The sequence below is a fragment of the Camelus dromedarius genome, chromosome 1, assembly GCF_036321535.1.
Source record: "Camelus dromedarius isolate mCamDro1 chromosome 1, mCamDro1.pat, whole genome shotgun sequence".
In the NCBI taxonomy this organism is placed as follows: Eukaryota; Metazoa; Chordata; class Mammalia; order Artiodactyla; family Camelidae; genus Camelus; species Camelus dromedarius.
The window spans coordinates 39207160-39227483 of record NC_087436.1 but is presented as its reverse complement, the minus strand read 5'-3'; the positions used below and the strand labels follow the sequence as shown (position 1 = coordinate 39227483).

The window sequence follows — 20324 nt, the reverse complement described above, 5'->3', positions numbered from 1 at the left end:
AAAAATGTAAACTACTCCTTTTTCCTTTTCTTCTTTTGTGGAATGTCAATCAGTACTTTAATAACCTGGGATGTGTTTTGCTATTAAGCAGATGCATAGCCTTCGGTTAGTCTAAAGAGGTGTTTCTTGAACATTTGCCATTAGAGGCTAGAACTCTCAAGTTAGAAGTAAGTACTCTCAACTTTTTATTTGGTATTAAACTAAGGCAATTTTTTAAAAAAGAAAGTCATATTGGAAATACCAAAAGTCAGTATGTGATATCACTAGGACATACACATTATATCTAACTGGATAAGATTTGCATATTTTTCATGGTAATGGTTTTAAAAGACAGATTAGCTTCCAAAATAATTTACCGCCCTCTGTTGGTTAATGTGTTGTGAAGAATATAAGCTAATTTAAGAATATAAGCTAATTTATATATTTAGCTAAAAATACTTCATGTATGTATATCTTACAACTGTCTAAGTCTGCTAACATATGTTATGTCATTTGATACCGGTGGTTAAGCAAAGTTTGTTACTCTTAGTTTATAGATGAAAAAATTGATCCTGAGAAAATTTATTTGCAGAAAAATTATATAAAACTGTCTAAAGTCAAATCTTAATTCCCTCCCTCTAGCAAGGGCATCATACCACTCTGCATCAGCCAGGGTAAGAGAACAGGCTATCATTTAGTAATGCTGAAAACTGCAGTGACTTTGATACAGAATTGGATCAAATCGAATGTCATCCATCTAAGGTTTGATCCTTAGAAACATTTATGATGATTTCTTCTTTCAATGGGCCTGAGGACAAAGATTACAGGAAATGCTTCTCTAGGTTTATGTGCAATGAGAGGCAAGACTGGAAAGGGACCTGGTTTACTTGTACATAAACCTGAAAAATATATGGACTCCAAAATGTTTATTGTATCTATTCTAACAGATTTGTAATGAAACCAAATGCCATGAGATTTTTGTAAAAGGAATTGGAGAATTCCTGCATCAGCTTCATTAAACGATCTGAAAGAGTAAACAACTTCATGAAGTTAGAAGCTCATCTGAGAAACAGAAATAACTTTTGCTCTTTGGGGGATATTTCATTGTTTGACCACCTCAATGAGAACATATTTGTAGTACTGAATTACCTTAGGCACTTTATTTTTCTAAATTATTTACCATTCTTTTCCTATTGTTAAAAAGCAGAGATGGCCAGAGTCTCCTCAAACTGTATCTTCAAGGTCTTTGTGTACTCCCTTGGCATGTGGCAGATCATTGGCCATATAGATGGAGTTTGGTGTTAAGATGGTCTGGATGTAGTTTTCCTTAACTAGTGTATAAATCTGGTGTGTTTCAGATAAAGTACTAAAAAATGTGGTGGATTTACTGTTTGAAACATTATAAATGAAAGATTGTGTCACTTGATTATATAACAAATACTTTTCCTATCCATTGGTCTTTGGTTTTTATAATCCTACTTACCCATGACTAGCATTTCCACTTTTATTTGGAAGCAATTTTATCAGGTACTGACCTGATAAAATAATGGATGAGTTTTCCTGAACAGAACTATGTGTTTATGTTCTATCTGATTCTGCCTAGAAAATACTCCTTCCTTTTATCAAAATTCAAGAATACCTGGCTTGAATTTCACCTTTTTAGGACCCAGATTATTTTTTTCCAGAAGAAGTCTATAATAAATGGTCAGAGTGTCATTTTCCTCCAAACATATTATTGCCTTTAACAGCACCTTCTGGAGATAATTTTATTTAAAAAAAAACTCATATTGATGTTTATAGGGTGTTGGGCACTTCTTTAATCACCTTTTAAATATAATGAGAGAACCTTGTGAGATTACCCCATTTAAGATCCCCATTACAAAGGCAAAAAGTGATTAAGTGACTTCCAGATCACATGGGTAGGTGGGGCCAGACCTGAGGTTTACCTAGTTTGGCTCCAAAGTTTGTCTTCTAAGCTCCTACACACGATACTTTTGGATCTACTGTAGTTTGAACAGCCAGTTTAAGAGGGAAAGAAGGACCTAAACAGACCCTGATGGAAAGATTTTTGCGGTCCATAAACCAAACCTACTTCTGTTCTGACATTAAATGTATTTTCACTAATTTTTAAATTAGTGTCAAATCGTTTTATTTGAAACTTTTATTTCTGGAACAAGTAATTTAGGAAATGAAATAGAAACAAGTAATTTAGGAAATGAAGTTAGGAAATAGAAACAGACTAGAAACTTTCATAATTCTGTCTTCTAAAAGATAGATTAAAATTTTTTTCTTAGATTTCCTACATCTTCTTAAAAAACAAGAGATGCTACTTTATTTTTGAAGCAATACGTTTCTAGCACTAGGACCATGTTTGAGAATTTTTAATCATCTAGTTCAAGACATATTAAAGGGGTATAAAGCCAACGCATTGAGGTGGTACTGACTTTACCTCCTCAATAGCTCTCTTTCACGTCCTGCTCAGTGTGCCTACTCCCGCTGCTTCAGCTCAGGCTCTCACTAGTTGTCTCTTAGATAACTACCTTGGCCTTTAGCTGTCTCCCTGTTTCAGGTTTCACATTCCTCAGGTTCATGCCACAGAGGGCTGCCAGAGAGATTTTTCTAAATCACCTGTTATACCACTGCTTAAAATACTTCAAAGCCTCCCCATCATAGTCATCAAAATAACCATAACATGAAAAAAAAACTTCTGTATGAATAAGTGCTTTATGAATTATTTCATTCACAATGGCCCTAACTATCCTTTTTTTTTTTTTTTCACAGACAAGGAAACTGAGCCTTAGAGAGGTTAGGTAAATAACTTAAGGTCATACAGCAGGTCCAGGCAGGTCCAGGGCGGAGGCCAGTTGGATGCCCAACGCACATGTTCTGAATGGCTCCCTGCACTTCCTGTATCATTGCAACATGTTTTATAGATTTCAGTATACATTTAAATATGAGTTTTTATAAAAGTAATCATATTGAAGATATCCTGCAGCACTTTTGCACTTTTACCCTCAATTTATTTTGCTGTATGAACTTGCCTACAAATAATGCACTGAATGAATGTTATGTGAGGCATCTTCACCACCTTACCCAAAAATCTTTTCCTTGTTAATCCCTGTTAAAGCAGCTACTTCATCAGTGTTTTTATTTGCATTTTGCCGTAAAATATTGATTTCTTTTTAAATTAAAGAATTTATTTACTTTGAGAACTTACCTCCAGTATTCTTCCTTATTGGCTTTCCAAAGGAGTAGTTCTTCATCTATTTCAGTATTGAAATAGAATCTAGAAAATACTGTAGCCTGGGTCATACTGAAAACATATGTTGTTTTATCTAACTTTACAGCAAAACTCCTCCAACATGTAGGTTGTTCTGATATTATTTCCACCAATTTCCTTGTTCTTTTTTCTTTGTATCTTCAATGATATTTACTCATTAAAAAATAGATCTAGGTTTATTGCCATATTGCATTACTTTAGCAATTTTTAAATGCATCCATGAGGAATTTTCTATACACTATCATTTGGTTTAAATTCTGTAATGTTTTGGGAGGGGGGAAGGTAGAGCACATGCTTAGCATGCATGAGGTCCTGGGTCCAATCCAGTACCCTCTCCAAAAAAAAATTAATAAACCTAATTACCCCTCCCTCAATAAATTCTGTAATGTTTTAAACTGAGGACTGCCTGACTTCAACCATTGTTGAAAAAACAAATCTTGAAGTTTTTCATGCTCTGGATGTTTGGTTATTAAATATCTTCTTAGTCCTAACTAGACATCATACTAACATTAGCTAATATCATAGAGCACAATAAGGTGAAGTTCCTTTCTAACAACAGTGGCTATAAGTCCATATTCCAAATAATGGTCTCAGTAAGTCTGAGTATTTTACTTACCTGTCACATATGACTGAACAGTAATGGTGTTTAATCTTGCTACATGGCTGATGTAGAGTTTCTGAAGGAATACAGGAGAGGGGCTCTGCCATATTCTTTCTCTCTTGTGCCTGAAATGTAAATGTTATCTTTAATCAATAGCTTCCTTTCAGGAATTTTTTAAAACTTGTGTCATTTTGTAAGGGTGAAAATTGGATAATAACATGGAAATTCATTTAATCAAGCACCGTAAAACATAATATATTGCAATATGTTGAAAGGGAATGAACATGTGATGGAAACTCTTTCCCTTCTGCCTTGCTGGGAGGTCTCCTGTTTGGTGGGGTCACCTCAAGCACTATATGAAATTCATAACTCTCTGGACCAGACTAGACCAGGGTACTGGTGTCAATCCATAAATTAAAAGCAGATTAAACATTAGTTATTGCTTATTTCCATCTCGTTTTTTGGTTGAGAATAAACGTCCATGGGAGTTCCAGCTGGCTTGTCAGATATGTTGGGGAGGCCTTCCAGGCACAGAGCACTACAAGGACAAGAGCCCTAGGACAGAAGTGTGCTTGGCACATTCAAGGAACCAAAAAGACGCCAGTGTAGCTGGCATATATATACATGAAAAATTGCTGTAAGAAGTCCAGTCTTTCACAGTGATAAAAATGAAAAACTCTCCTGGGAACCCCGACCATGTGGTTATTTTCCCACTGTTAAATGATTAACACTCTGGTCCTAGAGAACAACTTTGAGCTGTCATCTTCGTATTTCCTCTTCATCCATTTCAGCTTTTTGTGATGTAGCAGCCTGCTGACCAGTCTTTAGAACATTTTATTTAAATGACTAATTACCACCGCCTCCTGTGTAGAAGTTTGGCTAAAAATTATATTCATCTTTCCTCTTCCTCTGAAATTGATTCTCCCAGTGAGAGAAGAAGAATTTAAGGAGTGTCAAAGAGAATTTGATACATACATCCTGTTTATTTTGACCTCAATATCAGACATAGAGCAAAGAAGAATTTTATTATATTTTCGAGTGTGCCTTAATTTGATTTCTTCTTCAAAAAAGAGGTGATCTTATTTAGATATTGTTTGGAAACGGACTCCTTGAAAGGATAAAAGCATTTTAATGCTGGCTACCACTTACTGTATAGCTTTAAACACATTTTTCTTAGCCTCAGTTTCTCCATCTGTAAAGTGGGGTACTATGTAATGGAATTACTGTTTTTGTAGATTGAAAATGTCACCAGTTTTACAGGCTAGGAATCTGAGACCAAAGGAATCTGTTAATATATTTTGTGCTACTTTTCAAAGATTATATATTAAGATAATACTTGACACATAGTAATCATGCCATAAAGGAGTCTGTCATTGTTATTATTATTCTAATTGGAGGAGGAAGCAATTGTCTTCTACGCAAATCTATTTCCTTCAGAAATTAAGAAAAGCAGTCATCTAGTCCCTTGTACTCCAGATATACGCATGTAAGTTAAGAGCACAAAAGCCAAATAAATTATTTGTGATGATTCTTTTACCATGAGCAGTTTTTCATTTTTGATAAAATGCTACGTTTCACAAAATGTTTGCAGTATCAGTTACTGACTGAGATTTCTTAAGGTAGTAAATCCTTAAGTTACATATTTTACAAGGCCAAATAAAATGATTGTCCCACTTAAAAACCGTAGAGATTTTTAAAAGGGGAAATACCTCAAGCTCTGAAGAATTATTTGCATATAGTTATGTTGAGCTCTGTTTAGAGCAAGCCAACTCTTAATTCTTTTGATTACATTAATCTCTGTGCCTCAGTTTTCTCATTTATAAAATGGGGATAGTGTTAGCACCTATCTCCAAGGCTTGTTTTCAGGATTAGAAATTGCACATGCAAATTACTTCACACATGGGAAACATTCAGGATTTTTAAAAAGTTACTACTATCACATCTGTGGTTATTCTAATTTTATTTAACCAACCTTTATAAAATTGAAGGCTTATCTGCTGTCTTCTATGCAGTGATTTTTGAGATCCGGATCTCAGTGTCATAGGAAGGGCTTCTGCAGTCCTCGGGGTCTCTCCCTGTGAGGTGGCACTTAATGGTTTCAGAATGTGGCTTTATGCTCACTGAGTAAGCCATTGCCCTTTCATTGGAAACAGCATATGGAAATCATCACAAAGAGAAGGAATCATTTCAAGTGCTTTGAAAATATAAAAGAAAAATAAATTGTCCCCTAGTAAGTAAACATAGGACGTGATCTCTGAATAGTTGGGAGAACTCCGTGCCAGGGCCCCTGGGGGAGGCTAATGAGCATTTCAGTCCCTCCCCAACCTCCACCCACGCACTCTTGTCTTCTAAATTAGAAGAAGTTATTACTATATAAGGCTGCTTTTTCTAAGTAAATGGTGATAGTTAAAGTCTTGGTGTTTTTAGCTTTTCAAACAGTGGGGAATTATTTTCATCAGTCAAGATCAAGCGAAAATGTAAAGCGATTTGTGAAACGCATGGGCCTTGGGAGTCAGATACTACCATAGCAGTCACCTTTATTTTTATTTCTTTCATGAAAAACATAACATTTTCCACTGGTTGGTGCTCAGCATGACTGATATTAGATTGAACTGTGTAAATATTATATTACACGTATTGGCTGCTGCAGGGAGTCAAAACGCAGTGATCCATTTTCAGGTCTCCAATCTTTTGGCCGCCTGCCTGCCAGATGGGGAAATGTTGATCAGAACAGTTTCATCCTGAGGCAGAGCTGCAATCTGGGAGAGCCAGCTCATCGCTGTCTGCTTCCTCTGCACCAAAATGACTATGTAGCTTCACGCTGAGTGAGTTACCAAGGGTTTCCTTCAGCTGCAGGCGCAGGGCTGAGAGTAGACGCAAATTCAGTTAAGGAGCCCATTAGGATATTTATTCCATTCTGTTCTTTATTACCTTCCATTACTCTTCCCCGCTGCTTCTTTTTCTTATTTGAGAAGGAAAATTCCTTCTTTGCTGTCTTCACTGCCGCCATTCTCTTAATTCTCATTCTTTCTTCATCTAGTTCTTGTTATGCTTCTCTTTGCCCCTGTTGCTTCCTAAGCAAATGAAGACATCAAATCTGATGTTGCCTTATCTGCAGAAGGAAAAGGACTGATAGTGTGTGTGTGTGTGTGTGTGTGTGTGTGTGTGTGTGTGTGTGTGAGGAGAGAGAACAAAATAGAAAGTTCTGTGTCAAGTCTCTCTTTCTTAATTGATTTTCATGGAAAGGTAACATGCTGGATCTTTCGATTGGCTGAGATGAACTAGTACAGAGAGTTATTTTCCAGGAGTGTGTTTCCACAGTCCAGCCTTTGACTCATAGAAACTCCTTTCCAAGGTTTTAAGGCCCTTTGCCTCTCATCACTGTCTCTTGTCCGAGCAGCTTGCTTCTCCCTTGGAGGCTGTCCTTATTTTCTCCTGAACATGACATGTTTATTCTTCTCCCAGGTGTCTGTGACTTTGCCCATGATCTTTTCTGCAATGGAATGTTTCTCTATTTATTTCTCCCAGGCACATAGTAGGTATGCAACAAAGACTATTTTTTAAACTTTAATTATGTATTAACAATGGATTAATAATGATTAATAATGCAGATTAATAATGATTCCTCTTTTTTTAGTATTGCATTCAGTCAAAAACAAGTAAACATTGTTTCAGCTCATAAATTTTATCAGAAGCATTAAGAGTAAATGTTTTGAATGATAAGGATAAATGCGAGTGATTCTGCTGCATGACTGGGGATGAAGAGCAGGCAGAAGGGGACAGGGACAGCAGGGGCAGGCGTCTGCAGCACAGTGTGAAACAAGGGCATTCTTCTCTTGGAAGTACTCACAATACAAGAAAAGAAAAGAAATCTAAAAACAAAATACTGTTTTTTGGTAGTTTTCATCTTAATTTATCTTGTTTTCCATGTTGAGAGTTGTTTTTTGTTTTGTTTTGTTTTGTTTTGTTTTGTCAATTAAAATAACCTCAGGATTAACCCTGAAGAAGGATAAAATAGCTCCTGTCTGGCATGCTCTAGAATTTGCAGCTCTTAAAACACTATAATATCCTGAAGGAAGAAATCATTCAGCATTCTCTAAGACATCTTCTCTGGGTCAACAGGAATGGAAGAAATAAAAAGAACATTCATTTAATCTGATTATTAATGGAGAAAAAAATAAAATATACACGTCAAAAATAATTACTCACAATACTATTAAGTCAGACCTCTTACGAAGGCCCCAGGGTCCTGGAGTGAAGGTAGCAAAGGGTGACTTCAGACCACAGTATACCTTCCTATTTGCACTGAAGAAATATTATTGTTTTGATAGAGTTAATGTTATGATGAAGAGGCTTGTTTCTCACTGGTATTTCTAGTTAAAAATTTTGCATTTTCCCACAGTAATACTGTCATCTTACTCTTTGAAAGCAGGATTCTAGCTCTTGGCGTCTTCCAAAATAGTGCTCTTCAAGGTGGATGATATACATCTATGTGTAAGTGGATACTTAAGTCAGCTACGTATTTTTTTGAAAGTTGTTGAATAAATGAATGAATGAGTGAATGTACATCTTTTATTCTTTAGTGTGAAAATGGCAACTACTGAAAAACCTGATTTTGTGGAAGCTTTGTCTGATTTTCTTTAATGAGCAATGTACTTAAAGGGTAATTGGAAGAGTGATATATATGCTTTATGTGTGTGTGTTCCTATTTTTACCTGATATTATGTAGTAACCAGATGCCAATTCAAGAGGTTCCGTGGAAAAAACCATTGATTGAACTCTGGGAATCAAGAGACTTGAACTCTAGCCATGGGTCTAACTTGACTTTATTCTGTGACCTTAACTATATCACTAAAACTATCTGGCTCTCAATTTCTCTGTTAATAAAAGGAAAGATTTAGAATACATGATTCTAAGGTTCCTTTTAGCTAGAGTCTGTTTTAAATCAAGAAGATAATAGATGAAAGAAAACATCCATGAATGGTCATATTTTCTCTGTTAACTTGAAAAATAAAGCAGTATTTTCTGGAAAGGGCAATTCTTTATACAGTCTTTTATGGGACTTTTTTTCTCACTTCTCCAAATCATCATTTGCAGGATGTATATGTTATAAATAAATAAATGAGCAAAACAAAAACTCAAAAGGTATCAATTTCATGTGCTTGTTTGCTAGATTTTCCTTTTTTAATGCTGAAAAATGTACTGCAATGAATTACTACTGAATTCATCATTTTATAATGATTCTTCTTTTGGGGGGGATAAATGCTTTATTCTTTCCCTTTCCTTATTTTTTTCTAAATAAAGAGGTAGTTCCCTAGCATACACAAATGTAATCAACATGTTTTTAAAATATCGTTAAGAATTCATGAACTTAAATACAATTGATGTTTTTGTAAATCTAACTTCTTTACTCAAACTATAGATTCAACATGATTTTATAGCCTTTAAGTTTTATTTTCCTTACTCTACTAGAAACCCCAGAGAGACAGTGGCTAAAGATTATCACATAGAATGAAATCGCTCACTCTGACCTAGCTGTTCACTTCTCTGACAAATTCTAATTTGATGGGGGAGAGGGAATGTGTTTGATATTCTTCATCTATTCTTTAAACCCCTCTCATTTGGGTAAAATGCGTCAAAAAAGGAGGCAGTCCTTGGTAAACTTGGACTTGATTAGCTTAGTTCCGCATCTCAAAGCGCAGTGTTTTGAATCAAGTCGTGGTTCTATCCCAAAAAAGGATTCAGGTCTGTTTTTTTAAAAAATTAAAATAGAACTGAAAATGGCTTTTATTTTTGGATTATAAAAAATGACTCATTGTCGTTGTAGAAAAATTCAAATATTACAGAAAAGGATAAAAATAAAGTAAAAAATCATAACATCCAGAAATAACACATTATTAACCCTTTGGTGAACAACTTCTCAGTCCCCTCTCTCTGCACACACACCAATTGACAATCACACTTACAGTCAATTCTATGTAAAAAGAGTGGTACTAAATGTGCTTTCTTATTAAACACACAACATGAACATCTTTCCTTGTCAGTGAATCCTGATTTACATCATCTTTTTCGTGACTGCACAGTATTACATGGTATGGATTGACCATAATTTATATAACTCATTCCCCAATGAACATATAAATTATTTATAATTTTTCACCATTACAGATAGTGCTGAGATGAATACTTTTGTATATCTAAAATATATTTGTGCACTTAAATGATCATTCCTATAGAAGTAATTTGTAAATAGAATTACTAGTCTGAGAGTATGCTGTATTTTTTGGTGAAAATGAAGATTCTCTGAATTAATTTGGGGCCAACTGTTATATATAAAGAGAAATTTTCATATCATGTACATGTCACTCATGATTATACTAGTCAGTATAATTCTTTTTGGCTGATAAAATAAGTAAATGTCAAGGTCACGTAATCTAGGTAACATTTTTATTCCTAAACATTTAAAAATACTGAAAGTGATTGGTAAGTTTTTAAAATATGAAAGAAAATTTTTTGAGAGAAAAAAATTCCCACATGTTCCAGTTGTACTAAATTTCCAGATTGTTTCAGGATAAAATTTTTGCATAAAGATAATTAGTGCCTTATAAGTAATGGACAAGAAGGTATTAATGCCTAGGGAATCAGGGTTTGCAGCTTTCCATTGATTTATCAAAACAGTATAGTCAACCCAAAGCAATCTACAGATTTAATGCAAACCCTATCAAATTACCCAGGACATTTTTCACAGAACTGGAACAAATAATCCTAAAATTTATATGGAATCTCAAAAGACCCAGGATTGCCAAAGCAATACTGAAGGGAAAAGAATGAAGCTGGAGGAATAACCCTCCCAGAGTTCAGACAATATTACAGAGCTACAGTAATCAAAACAGCATGGTATTCGTACAAAAATAGACATATGGATCACTGGAACAGAATAGAGAACCCAGAAATAAATCCACAAACTTTTGGTCAATTAATCTTTGACAAAGTAGGCAAGAATATACAATGGAGTAAAGAGAGTCTTTTCAGCAAATAGTATTGGGAAAACTGGACAGCTGCATATAAATTAATGAAATTAGAATACTCCCTTACAGCATACACAAAAATAAACCCAAAATAGCTTAAAAACTTAAACATAAGACACTATAAACCTCTTAGAAGCAAACATAGGCAAAACATTATCTGACATAAATCTGAGCAATGTTCTTCTAGGGCAGTCTACCCAGGCAATAGAAATAAAAGCAAAAATAAACAAATGGGACCTTATTAAACTTACAAGCTTTTGCACAGCAAAGGAAACCATAAGCAAAACAAAAAGACAACCTACGGAATGGGAGAAAATATTTGCAAAAGATGAGACTGACAAGGGCTTAATTCCCAGAATATATAAACAGCTCATACAACTTAATAATAAAAAATAAATAACCCAATCCAAACATGGGCAGAAGACCTAAACAAGCAATTCTCCAAGGAAGACATACAAATGGCCAATAGGCACATGAAAAAATGCTCAATATCAATAATTATCAGAGAAGTGCAAATCAAAACTACAATGAGGTATCACCTCACACCAGTCAGAATGGCCATCATTCAAAAGTCCACAAATGACAAATGCTGGAGAGGCTGTGGAGAAAAGGGAACCTTCCTGCACTGCTGATAGGAATGTAGTTTGGTGCAGCTATTATAGAAAACAGTATGGAGATTCCTTAAAAAACTAAAAATACGCTTACCATATGACCCAACAATCCCACTTCTGGGTATATATCTGGAGGGAACTCTAATTTGAAAAGATACATGTACATCAGTGTTCATAGCAGCACTATGTACAATAGCCAAGACATGGAAACAACCTAAATGTCCATCAACAGATGACTGGATAAAGAAGAAGTGGTATATTTATACAATGGAATACTACTCAACCATAAAAAGAATGAAATAATGCCATTTGCAACTACATAGATGGACTGGGAGATTGTCATTCTAAGTGAAGTAAGCAGAGAGAAAAAGAAAAAACACCATGTGATATCACTTATTATGTGGAGTCTAAAAAAAAGACAAATGAACTTATTTACAAAACAGAAAGATTCACAGACATAGAAAACAAACTTATGGTTACCAGGAAGGGAAGCAGGTGGAAAGGGATAAATTGGGAGTTCAAGATTTGCAGATACTAACTACTGTATATAAAATAGATAAACAACAAGTTTATACTGAATAGCACAGGGAATTGTATTCAATATCTTGTAGTAACCTATAATGAAGGAGAATGTGAAAATGAATACATGTATGTATATATATGTGTGTGACTGAACTATTAGGCTGTACACCAGAAATTGACACATTGTAAACTGACTATGCTTCAATCAAAAAAAAGACAATATACTCAGATAAATCAGATTTTCAGAAACCTATCTTACAGAAATAAACTTTGCTCTCTCTTTTGAAAGATATGTCAAAATAGGTTGTGTACATGATAAAGCCATATATAAAATATAAAAAATGTGGTTATATCATTGTAGTATTGTTTTCCTAAAGTTATAGGGTCAGTTTCAAGAGAAAGCCTACCTTTTAGGAAACACATCATTGAAATTTAGGTCCTAGACTTCGTGTTTTGGGTTTTAATTTATGAAAGAATTACAAAACCTATATTCAGTTTTTAACGTAGTTTATAAAATTTTGTTTTAATATAGTTAAAATTCCCTAACTAGTCTGGTTCTTAGAAAAAGATGAATTATTTTTAGAAGATTCCACATAATATAAAAGATTATATGTAAATAATATGAAGCATGGAGGAATGACCACCTCTGGTTTACAGTTCCGTTCTCTGTGCTACAGAGGAGCCCCTAGTCAGGCCCAGCACCTGGCCAGGAGCAGAGCCCCAGGAGGAATGATTCCGTGCTGAGATGTAAGCTCATGTGTACTCTTAGACATCCTTTAGGCATCAACAAAAAGTACTGCTGATTGTAAATTTGCCCTGAGAGAAGCAGAATATTAAAGATAAAGCTCTTTGTGTTGAAACATTCAAAGGTTGGAAACTTACATATACGTGACCATCTATTCCATGTACATGGCCTTTGGTTTAATTTTTTGGAGGCAATGGGGCTGGTCCTGAGTGAATCCAAGCTAAAGACGTGTCCATGGGGGTCATGACATAGAGTGGGTTACATGTTTGGTTGTGTGGAAGAGAGGAGAGCCTGTGGGAAATGGAGATGCCTTTTCCCCAGCCTTGCCTGGGACAACCTCTCACTCCAATAGTGGGAGAGTAGGTGGCAGCAATAGGAATTGTGTTCTGTGAAATGTAGGGTATTAGCTGTGCTAGCATCCAGGTGAGTGTGCGACACAACACTGTGAAGAGATGTGCTCTGGCTGTTCCTTCTCATACAGAGGAAGGGATGGCAAGGACTGGAGATACTGCAGTTTAACCCCTTGACGGTTTTGCAGCTCTGCAGCTTTGTACACAGGAACCTAAATGCTCCTGGCAGAGAGGTAGCTTTGCCATAAGAGATTTCTGGAAACAGCAGTGATAGAGGCAGACTGGATGAACAGTGGGCCACACTCATCCTTGGGAAGGCAGCTGCAGAAGGATGTGAGTGAACGTGTCCCTGAGCATGGCGGAGGAGCTAGCAAAATTCAAGTTGTTAGTGTCCCTGGGGGCATTGTGATTACACTTTTATCTGTGTGGTTTCCAGAGAGCACCGCCTGGGTCCATATCTCTGACCTTCAGAAAGTTGATGTCCATATTCCAAAAGCTATCTGTAAACTAAAATAATTGCAAGTGAGATGACTCAGCAGTTGCACAATGGCATTTACTGATCCCTCAGGACATGCTCCCGGTCTCTCCCATTTGTTGAAGACAGATAACCTGAACATGACTATCCACCCCTCATTTTTTGGTTTTCCATTTCCAGAGTCTGTGTTCTGCAATGACCCCCTAAATCATTAATCTAGCTCAAGTGCTGAGAGTTCTCCAGTTCCTTCCGTGTTGCTGCTTTTTATCTTAGATTGACTTTTTTTAGCAACACATGTTGCTGTTTTTCATTGTGGTTTTAGTTCTAAAGGTTGCTGCAGGTGCCAAGAGAAACCCTGACAGTGTAGCCCCAAAGGCTTATTACAAAGGATGCAGTGGAGAATGCAGACGCTATCACTCAGCTTGGCTTTTCCTTTTCTGTGCTAGGACTTTGTTTCTCCTCTGTCCCTAAATTTCCTTTTGACCTTGCAGAACATGCCTCTGCTCGTATCTAAGAGGAGGGTTGCACTGGAGATTTCCGTTTTCACAGCATTCAAAATCACTTAACCTTCATGAGCACAAACACTTAGGAATTACTTGCTTAATTTTGTTATGTGTATGTTTTTCTGGGAAGTATGGTGTTTTTAAGTATTCACAGTTTCTGCTAATTGATAGGACAGGGAAAACCACACTGAACTCCAGAGGGGGAGAGCGAGAGAGCACGAGAGCGAGAGCGAGAGTGAGAACGAGTGAGCCTTTAGGGACTAGGGCTTTGGGAGATTTTAACTACCTGTAAGTATTTCATAGAAAACCAACATTGTTTAAAAGCTTAGCCTGTGAGTGAATGTGTGTATGGAAAGAGGTGAGGGAACCCAGTCCAATAGGTCGTTTTAAGCTAGGTTAAAGGAACATAGCACCAGAACAAATCTTTTCTTATCTTATGTAGCCATTCCCCCCCCCAATAATCCTTCAAAATTTAGTTCAGTCCAGTTGCTTTCATGTATCTCTCTGCAAACAAAATATGAGTACTTCATTTTTCTAAAACTGTCAATGCCATGCATTGTCAATGCCCAAGCATTTGGTGCTTAATCATACACTTAATTTTTTTTTATTTTTCACGAGTGTGTGTTTTTTCCAAAGAAAATGCTAAGTTCCTTAAAGGCAGGGAGCATGTTTTATATTTATTTTATCTGATGGTTTCTTGCACATGAGAGGCCCTCAATGAATATTTAAGAGATCTATTCTGGATTTCCCTGTGCATTGTCTGTCCTTGAGTCCCTTTGCTACAGAGTGCCACCTTTATTGTAATACAAATAAAGGAAAGATAAAGTATTTTGATTTAAGAAAACTCTAAAGGATATGAGGATGGAATTCTGAGGCAAATTTATCTTTAACTTACTTAGATTCCAGATCATTTTTTGCTTTCCTTGCTTCTGTTACGGATAATTGGGAACTGCCTGCATTTATAACTGCATGAAATTTCTTGGTTATTTATTATTATGAATCGGTCACATAGTCCTCCTCTGCTTCTCTCTTATAAACTCCAGATGTATGTCTGAGATTAATTCAGTCTTTGTTTTCCCCCTTCACCATTTGTTTTTCTATTGAATGTAGTCACTTTCAAGCAGTTGAAGTGGAAATATCAGTATGTTCTCTGAGGCCTGATCCTTTGTTCTTCGATTGTTTTATTTTCTTCATGCATGCGTGAAAGTGTCTTGGCATGTTCTTATACTAACACTGAAAACTCTACACTCTTTCTCCATAGTTTGCATGAAATTTCTGTGTCAGAGTCAAAGGAAAACTCTTTGCATGAGATGTCATAATGAAGGTCTTGCACGTCACCATCAAGGAAGGAGTTAACTAAAGTTTAGAAGCTCTTCATGTAATTAATTCTAGGAGTTGAGATGAGACATATACTAAAAATCATTTTGTTTACAAGTCCCATTTTCATCCAGAGACCCTTTTTTTCTCTCTTTGTAATAGATCTATATACAATGAGAACACAGACTTACTTTTTATAAAGAGAAATTTCCCTTGGGGCACAGACATGAATTGACAGGATTAAGTCTAGGTGCAAAATAAGATTGCAGAATGGCAACAACTGAAAAATATGGGAAATATTAATGGGATCATAAAATCTTAGTGTTGAAAGAGACATCTCATTTGATACAACTTGCCCCTAGATGGAGAACTTCTTTTTGCAATATCACTAATAAACAACCCGCTTTTTAAAATATAGTTTTTGTTTTGGGACTCAATAAAATCTAAAAAATTCATTGTTGGTCACCAATACTCCAAGAAAAAATTTCCTTATAGTTAGGTGAAATCTTCTGACTTGTAATTTCTACTCATTGACCCAAACTCTGCCTTCAGTGAAGTACAGAACAGGTCTACTCCTTCTTCCCACGACAGCTGTTCAAATAAAGACTTCTAGAAATGCCAGTCATTCTTCCCCTGTAACTTACCCTTCTAATGGAATACATCTACCTTGGGGCCCTAGCTGTACCAGTAAATTCAGAGTTCTGCATTTAATTTAAAAAAACCAATTTTATAAGGTGATGGGGTGATACCAGCTAGATAGTAGTTCAGAAAAATAAGACTTTAGGGTTTTATTTGGCTAAGCTTACTTTAATTAACACCAATATTAAGCAGTTATAAAATAACCTCAGACTGCATTAATAAGGGAAACGTTTAGCTAAACATATGGTTATTATTTTTGTTTATAGTTTCAATTTTACTGTAAGAATTTTTTTCATGTAATTTTCCAAATTGTGTCCATAAACATTAGGGAAGTTATTTCAGGGTAAAATCAACCACACTTCGCAGATTTATGGATTCTACCTAATTTTTAACATTGGCTTCTGATACTCATTTTAATTCAGCAAGCATATTCACCACTTGCTTTGTGAAAAGTACTATTCTAGTGTGTTTTTTTCTAGTGCCACCAAGCATTTCCTCATATCTCAGAAGACACTGACTGAGTGGCCTACAAATTTAACTCAATTCTGATTCTATCAACCTAGAGATAGTGTCAGATCCCACAAGTTAAGGCTCAGTCCCATAAGACTGCCCCTTCTTCAGAAGCCAGTTGCAAATCTGGATTGTTACCTGTGCTTCTGACTGGTTATAAATTGAAGGTTCCCAAGACTCTCTCTTAAGTTTGATTAACTTGCTAGAGTAGCTCATAGAACTCAGAGCAACATTTAATTACGCTTACCAGTTTATTATGAAAGATATTGTAGAGGATATAGATGAACAGCCAGATGAAGAGGTACATAGGGCAAGGTCAAGAAGGGTCCTGGGTGCAGTTGCTTCTGTCCCTGTGGAGTTAGGGTACACCACCCTCCCAGCAAGTGATGTGTTCACCAACCTGGAAGCTTATCAAATCTTGTCATTCAAGAGTTTATATAGAGTTTAATCTGCAGCACCCCCTTCCATTTCTAAGAAGTCAGTGGGTGAGGTTGAAATTTCCAGCCCTTTAATCACTTGCTCTTTCTGGTGACCAGCCCCATCTTGAGGCTATCTAGGCGGCCCACTCTAAGTCACCTCATTAGATAAAAAGCTCCTTATGAGTAACAAAAGACACTCCTATCACTCAGGAAATCCCAACGATTTAGGAGTTTTGTGCCAAACTCTGCCTTCAGTGAAGTACAGGTACTAGGGACAAAGACCAAATATATTTCTTATTATACCACAAGTATGCTAGATTCTGGGGTGAATAAGACATTGTCTTTGCTCTTAAAAAGTTAAACTTGCATGGGAGAGGCAGAGTCACAACTATTAAAGAAGGTGACAAAGTTTTAAGGAGAGGAATATACAATATATTATGAAATAAAAATCATGAATAAATTAGTTCTGCATGTAGCATCAGGGGACAATACAGAGGAGTCACCATTCAAATTGGACCTTGAGAGTATGAAAACAAATATATGTATGTATATATATGACTGAACTATTATGCTGTACACCAGAAATCGACACAACATTGTAAACTGACTATACTTCAATTAAAAAAAAACCCAAAACAAACTGGATATTGAACTGGACAAAGACATCCAGGCCTAGGGAATACATTCAACATGGATACAAGAGCATGCAAGAGTGTGGCTTGGTAAATGAACAGCAATCAACTTCAGAGACTAGCCTCTTCTGAGAAATTACTCAGTTCCTGTGCTATAATGATCTCTTTTAATGAGTATTGGATAAATCTCACTGAATTATGTATAAGACAGAATTCAATCAGATACTGTTCAGAATGACCCTCTTTGATGTTTGGGCCTTCTTTCTTTCATTGTTTTGTTCTTTATGCTTATATAGAAGCTCTTGGCATGTTCCTATGAGAACATTCAAAACTCTACACTCATTTTCCACAGTTTGCATTAAGTCTTTGTGTCAAATTCAAAAGGAAAACTCTTTATGAGAAAGGCTATAATGAAGGTCTTGCCAATCACTCTCTTGGAAAGTGTTATAAGATACCAAATTTTAGAATCTCTTAAGTTTGTTAACTGAGAAGTTGAGAAGAACCAGGGATTAAAAGTCACTATCTTCTTCCTTTCAAATGCATCATCTTATTTCTTACGAACTCTTTCTCTCAAATTTTCATTAAAGATTTTAAAACAGGAGACTGGCACGATCTGATGCATGCTTAGAAAGATAGTAATGTGGAGATGGATTGAAGGGCAGAGCTTGAAGGATGGAGAACAATTAGGGGGTGGTTATAATAACTCGAGTGAGACTCTAGAGTAGCTAAGAGCACTGGGGCTGAAAAAGAAGAAACATAGACAAATTAGAAAGATATAGATGTAGATGGCAAGAATAGGGGAAGAGTGGACTGTAGTGTGGAGGTTTTATATTGGAAGACAAAGATGTAGGTAGCATTTACTGAAAGATTTCACAGGAGGGTGAGGAGCAGTTATGGGGAAAAGAAAATAAATTTAATTCTAAATAAATTGAATTTGAGTTATCTATTGGATACACAGAAGGAAATATGTAATGAAGAGTTAAAAGTGTGGGTCTGGGCTCAGGAGAGTGACCAGTACTAGACATTATCTGGGGAAATAGCTAAAATACATGAGGCAAGAAGCAAAGAGGACAGAGGACAGAATCTTGGGGAAGACCAATATATACAGCTTGGGCAAGGAAAAGGATGGTAAGACCATATATTTGACAAGTAGGAGGTTTTGGGTGATTGTTTCTTAATAGAATGCCAGGGATGGAAGCCACACAGTAGTTGGCTGGGAAGTGAACGGGAATTAGAGGAGAACAGGTGGAGATGCAAACGTAGACGATTATATTTGAAGTTCAGCAGCAAAGAAAGAAAGTGAATAGGATGTGACGGGTGAGAAAACAGAAAAAAAATGAAGATGGCATCTATTTGAGGGAAAAGATGTTCCAGGAAAGTGTTTTTTAAAATACTGGAAGGAGAAAGAGAAAGACAAAGTAGTTACTCCTATAGCAAAGTTAGAGTTGTCTGGGAACGATTAAATCCATTGAACTTAGTGCTAAATATGTTTATATTTTATATATTTTACTTTGATATTTGGAAGTATTCTTTAAATGGTATAAAATATTTGATGTACAAAATCTGACAAAGAACAGAAAAACAAACAAGGTCATTATTTGTTCTTTAAAAAAAATGCCTTCGAAAGTGTTTTAGCCATAAAGTGTGAATTTTTATTTACTTAAATTAAAATTTATTTTTAATTTGGACAACAGGAGCACAGAATTGGAATAATTATAACTCTTGGTTCATAGCACATTTCTTAAGCTATTTTTAATAATGTCATACTCACATATGACCCCCAATTCCCTAACTAAAAACTAAAAAAACCCTACATCTAACATTATGGGCTGGCACCTCTCAATATATCACTCTGCCTCTCCTGACTTGAGGTAAGCATCATCCTGAATTCTGTCTTCATCATTACTTGCCTTTCTTTTTATATAATTTTATTGAATATTTATGCACTCTTAACCAGTATTTTAATTTTAGTTGCTTTTAACTTTATAAAAAAGGCATCATGCTGTTATAGTCTTTGGAGACTTGGTTTTTCTTACTTAAGACATTGTCACAGGATAGATCCACATGGCTGCAACTCATTCATTTGTTTTGTCTGATGTATAATATTCCACTGTGTGAGTATCCCACAGTTTATTTACCATTTTCTTGTCGAGGGGCATGTGGGCTGCCCCAGGTTTTTGCTGTTTTGAGCAGTGCTACTAGAATACGTCTTCTGTTGCATGTGGGCAAGGGCTTCTTTTTAGCTGTATTCCCAGGAGTGGAATTGCTCATAGGTTTGTAAATGATCAGGTTTAGGAGAAAATGCCAAACTCTTTTTCAAACTGATGCATAATTTTAGAATTCTACCAGCAATGCATGAGGTACATGTAGCTCCATGTCTTCTCCAACACTTGATCAGACTTTTTAATTTTTGCCATTCTTCTGGGTATAAAATGATCTCTTTGGGGTCCTGATTTGTATTTCTCCAATCACAGGTGATATGAATATCTCTTCACTTGTTTATTGTGTGTTTTCTCTTCAGTGAATTGCCTATTCATATCTTCAGAATATTTTTCTTTTAGATTATTTGTGCTTTTTGTCGTGATTAGTACAAGTACTTTAGCTATTCTTCATATTAAACCTTGTCAGTTGGATGTATAGTGAATGACCTCCCAAATTGATAACCTGTCTTTTCATGTTATTTAAGCTTTCATTTTATGAACAACAGTTTCAG

The 20324-nt window shown here is 35.8% G+C and overlaps 1 protein-coding gene and 1 long non-coding RNA gene across 3 annotated transcripts in view; one reads left to right on the top strand and one right to left on the bottom strand.

The window, feature by feature from the left end:
* LOC105093645 (uncharacterized) overlaps positions 1–20324 on the bottom strand; it is a 259967-nt gene that overhangs the window by 11672 nt on the left and 227971 nt on the right. Inside the window, exon 8 of the long non-coding RNA XR_010377472.1 lies at positions 3876–3985. This is a non-coding gene — a long non-coding RNA (uncharacterized LOC105093645). The remainder of the gene's footprint in view (positions 1–3875; positions 3986–20324) is intronic.
* Positions 1–20324, top strand: part of SYNPO2 (synaptopodin 2) — a 156613-nt gene that overhangs the window by 5477 nt on the left and 130812 nt on the right. The window lies entirely within an intron of this gene.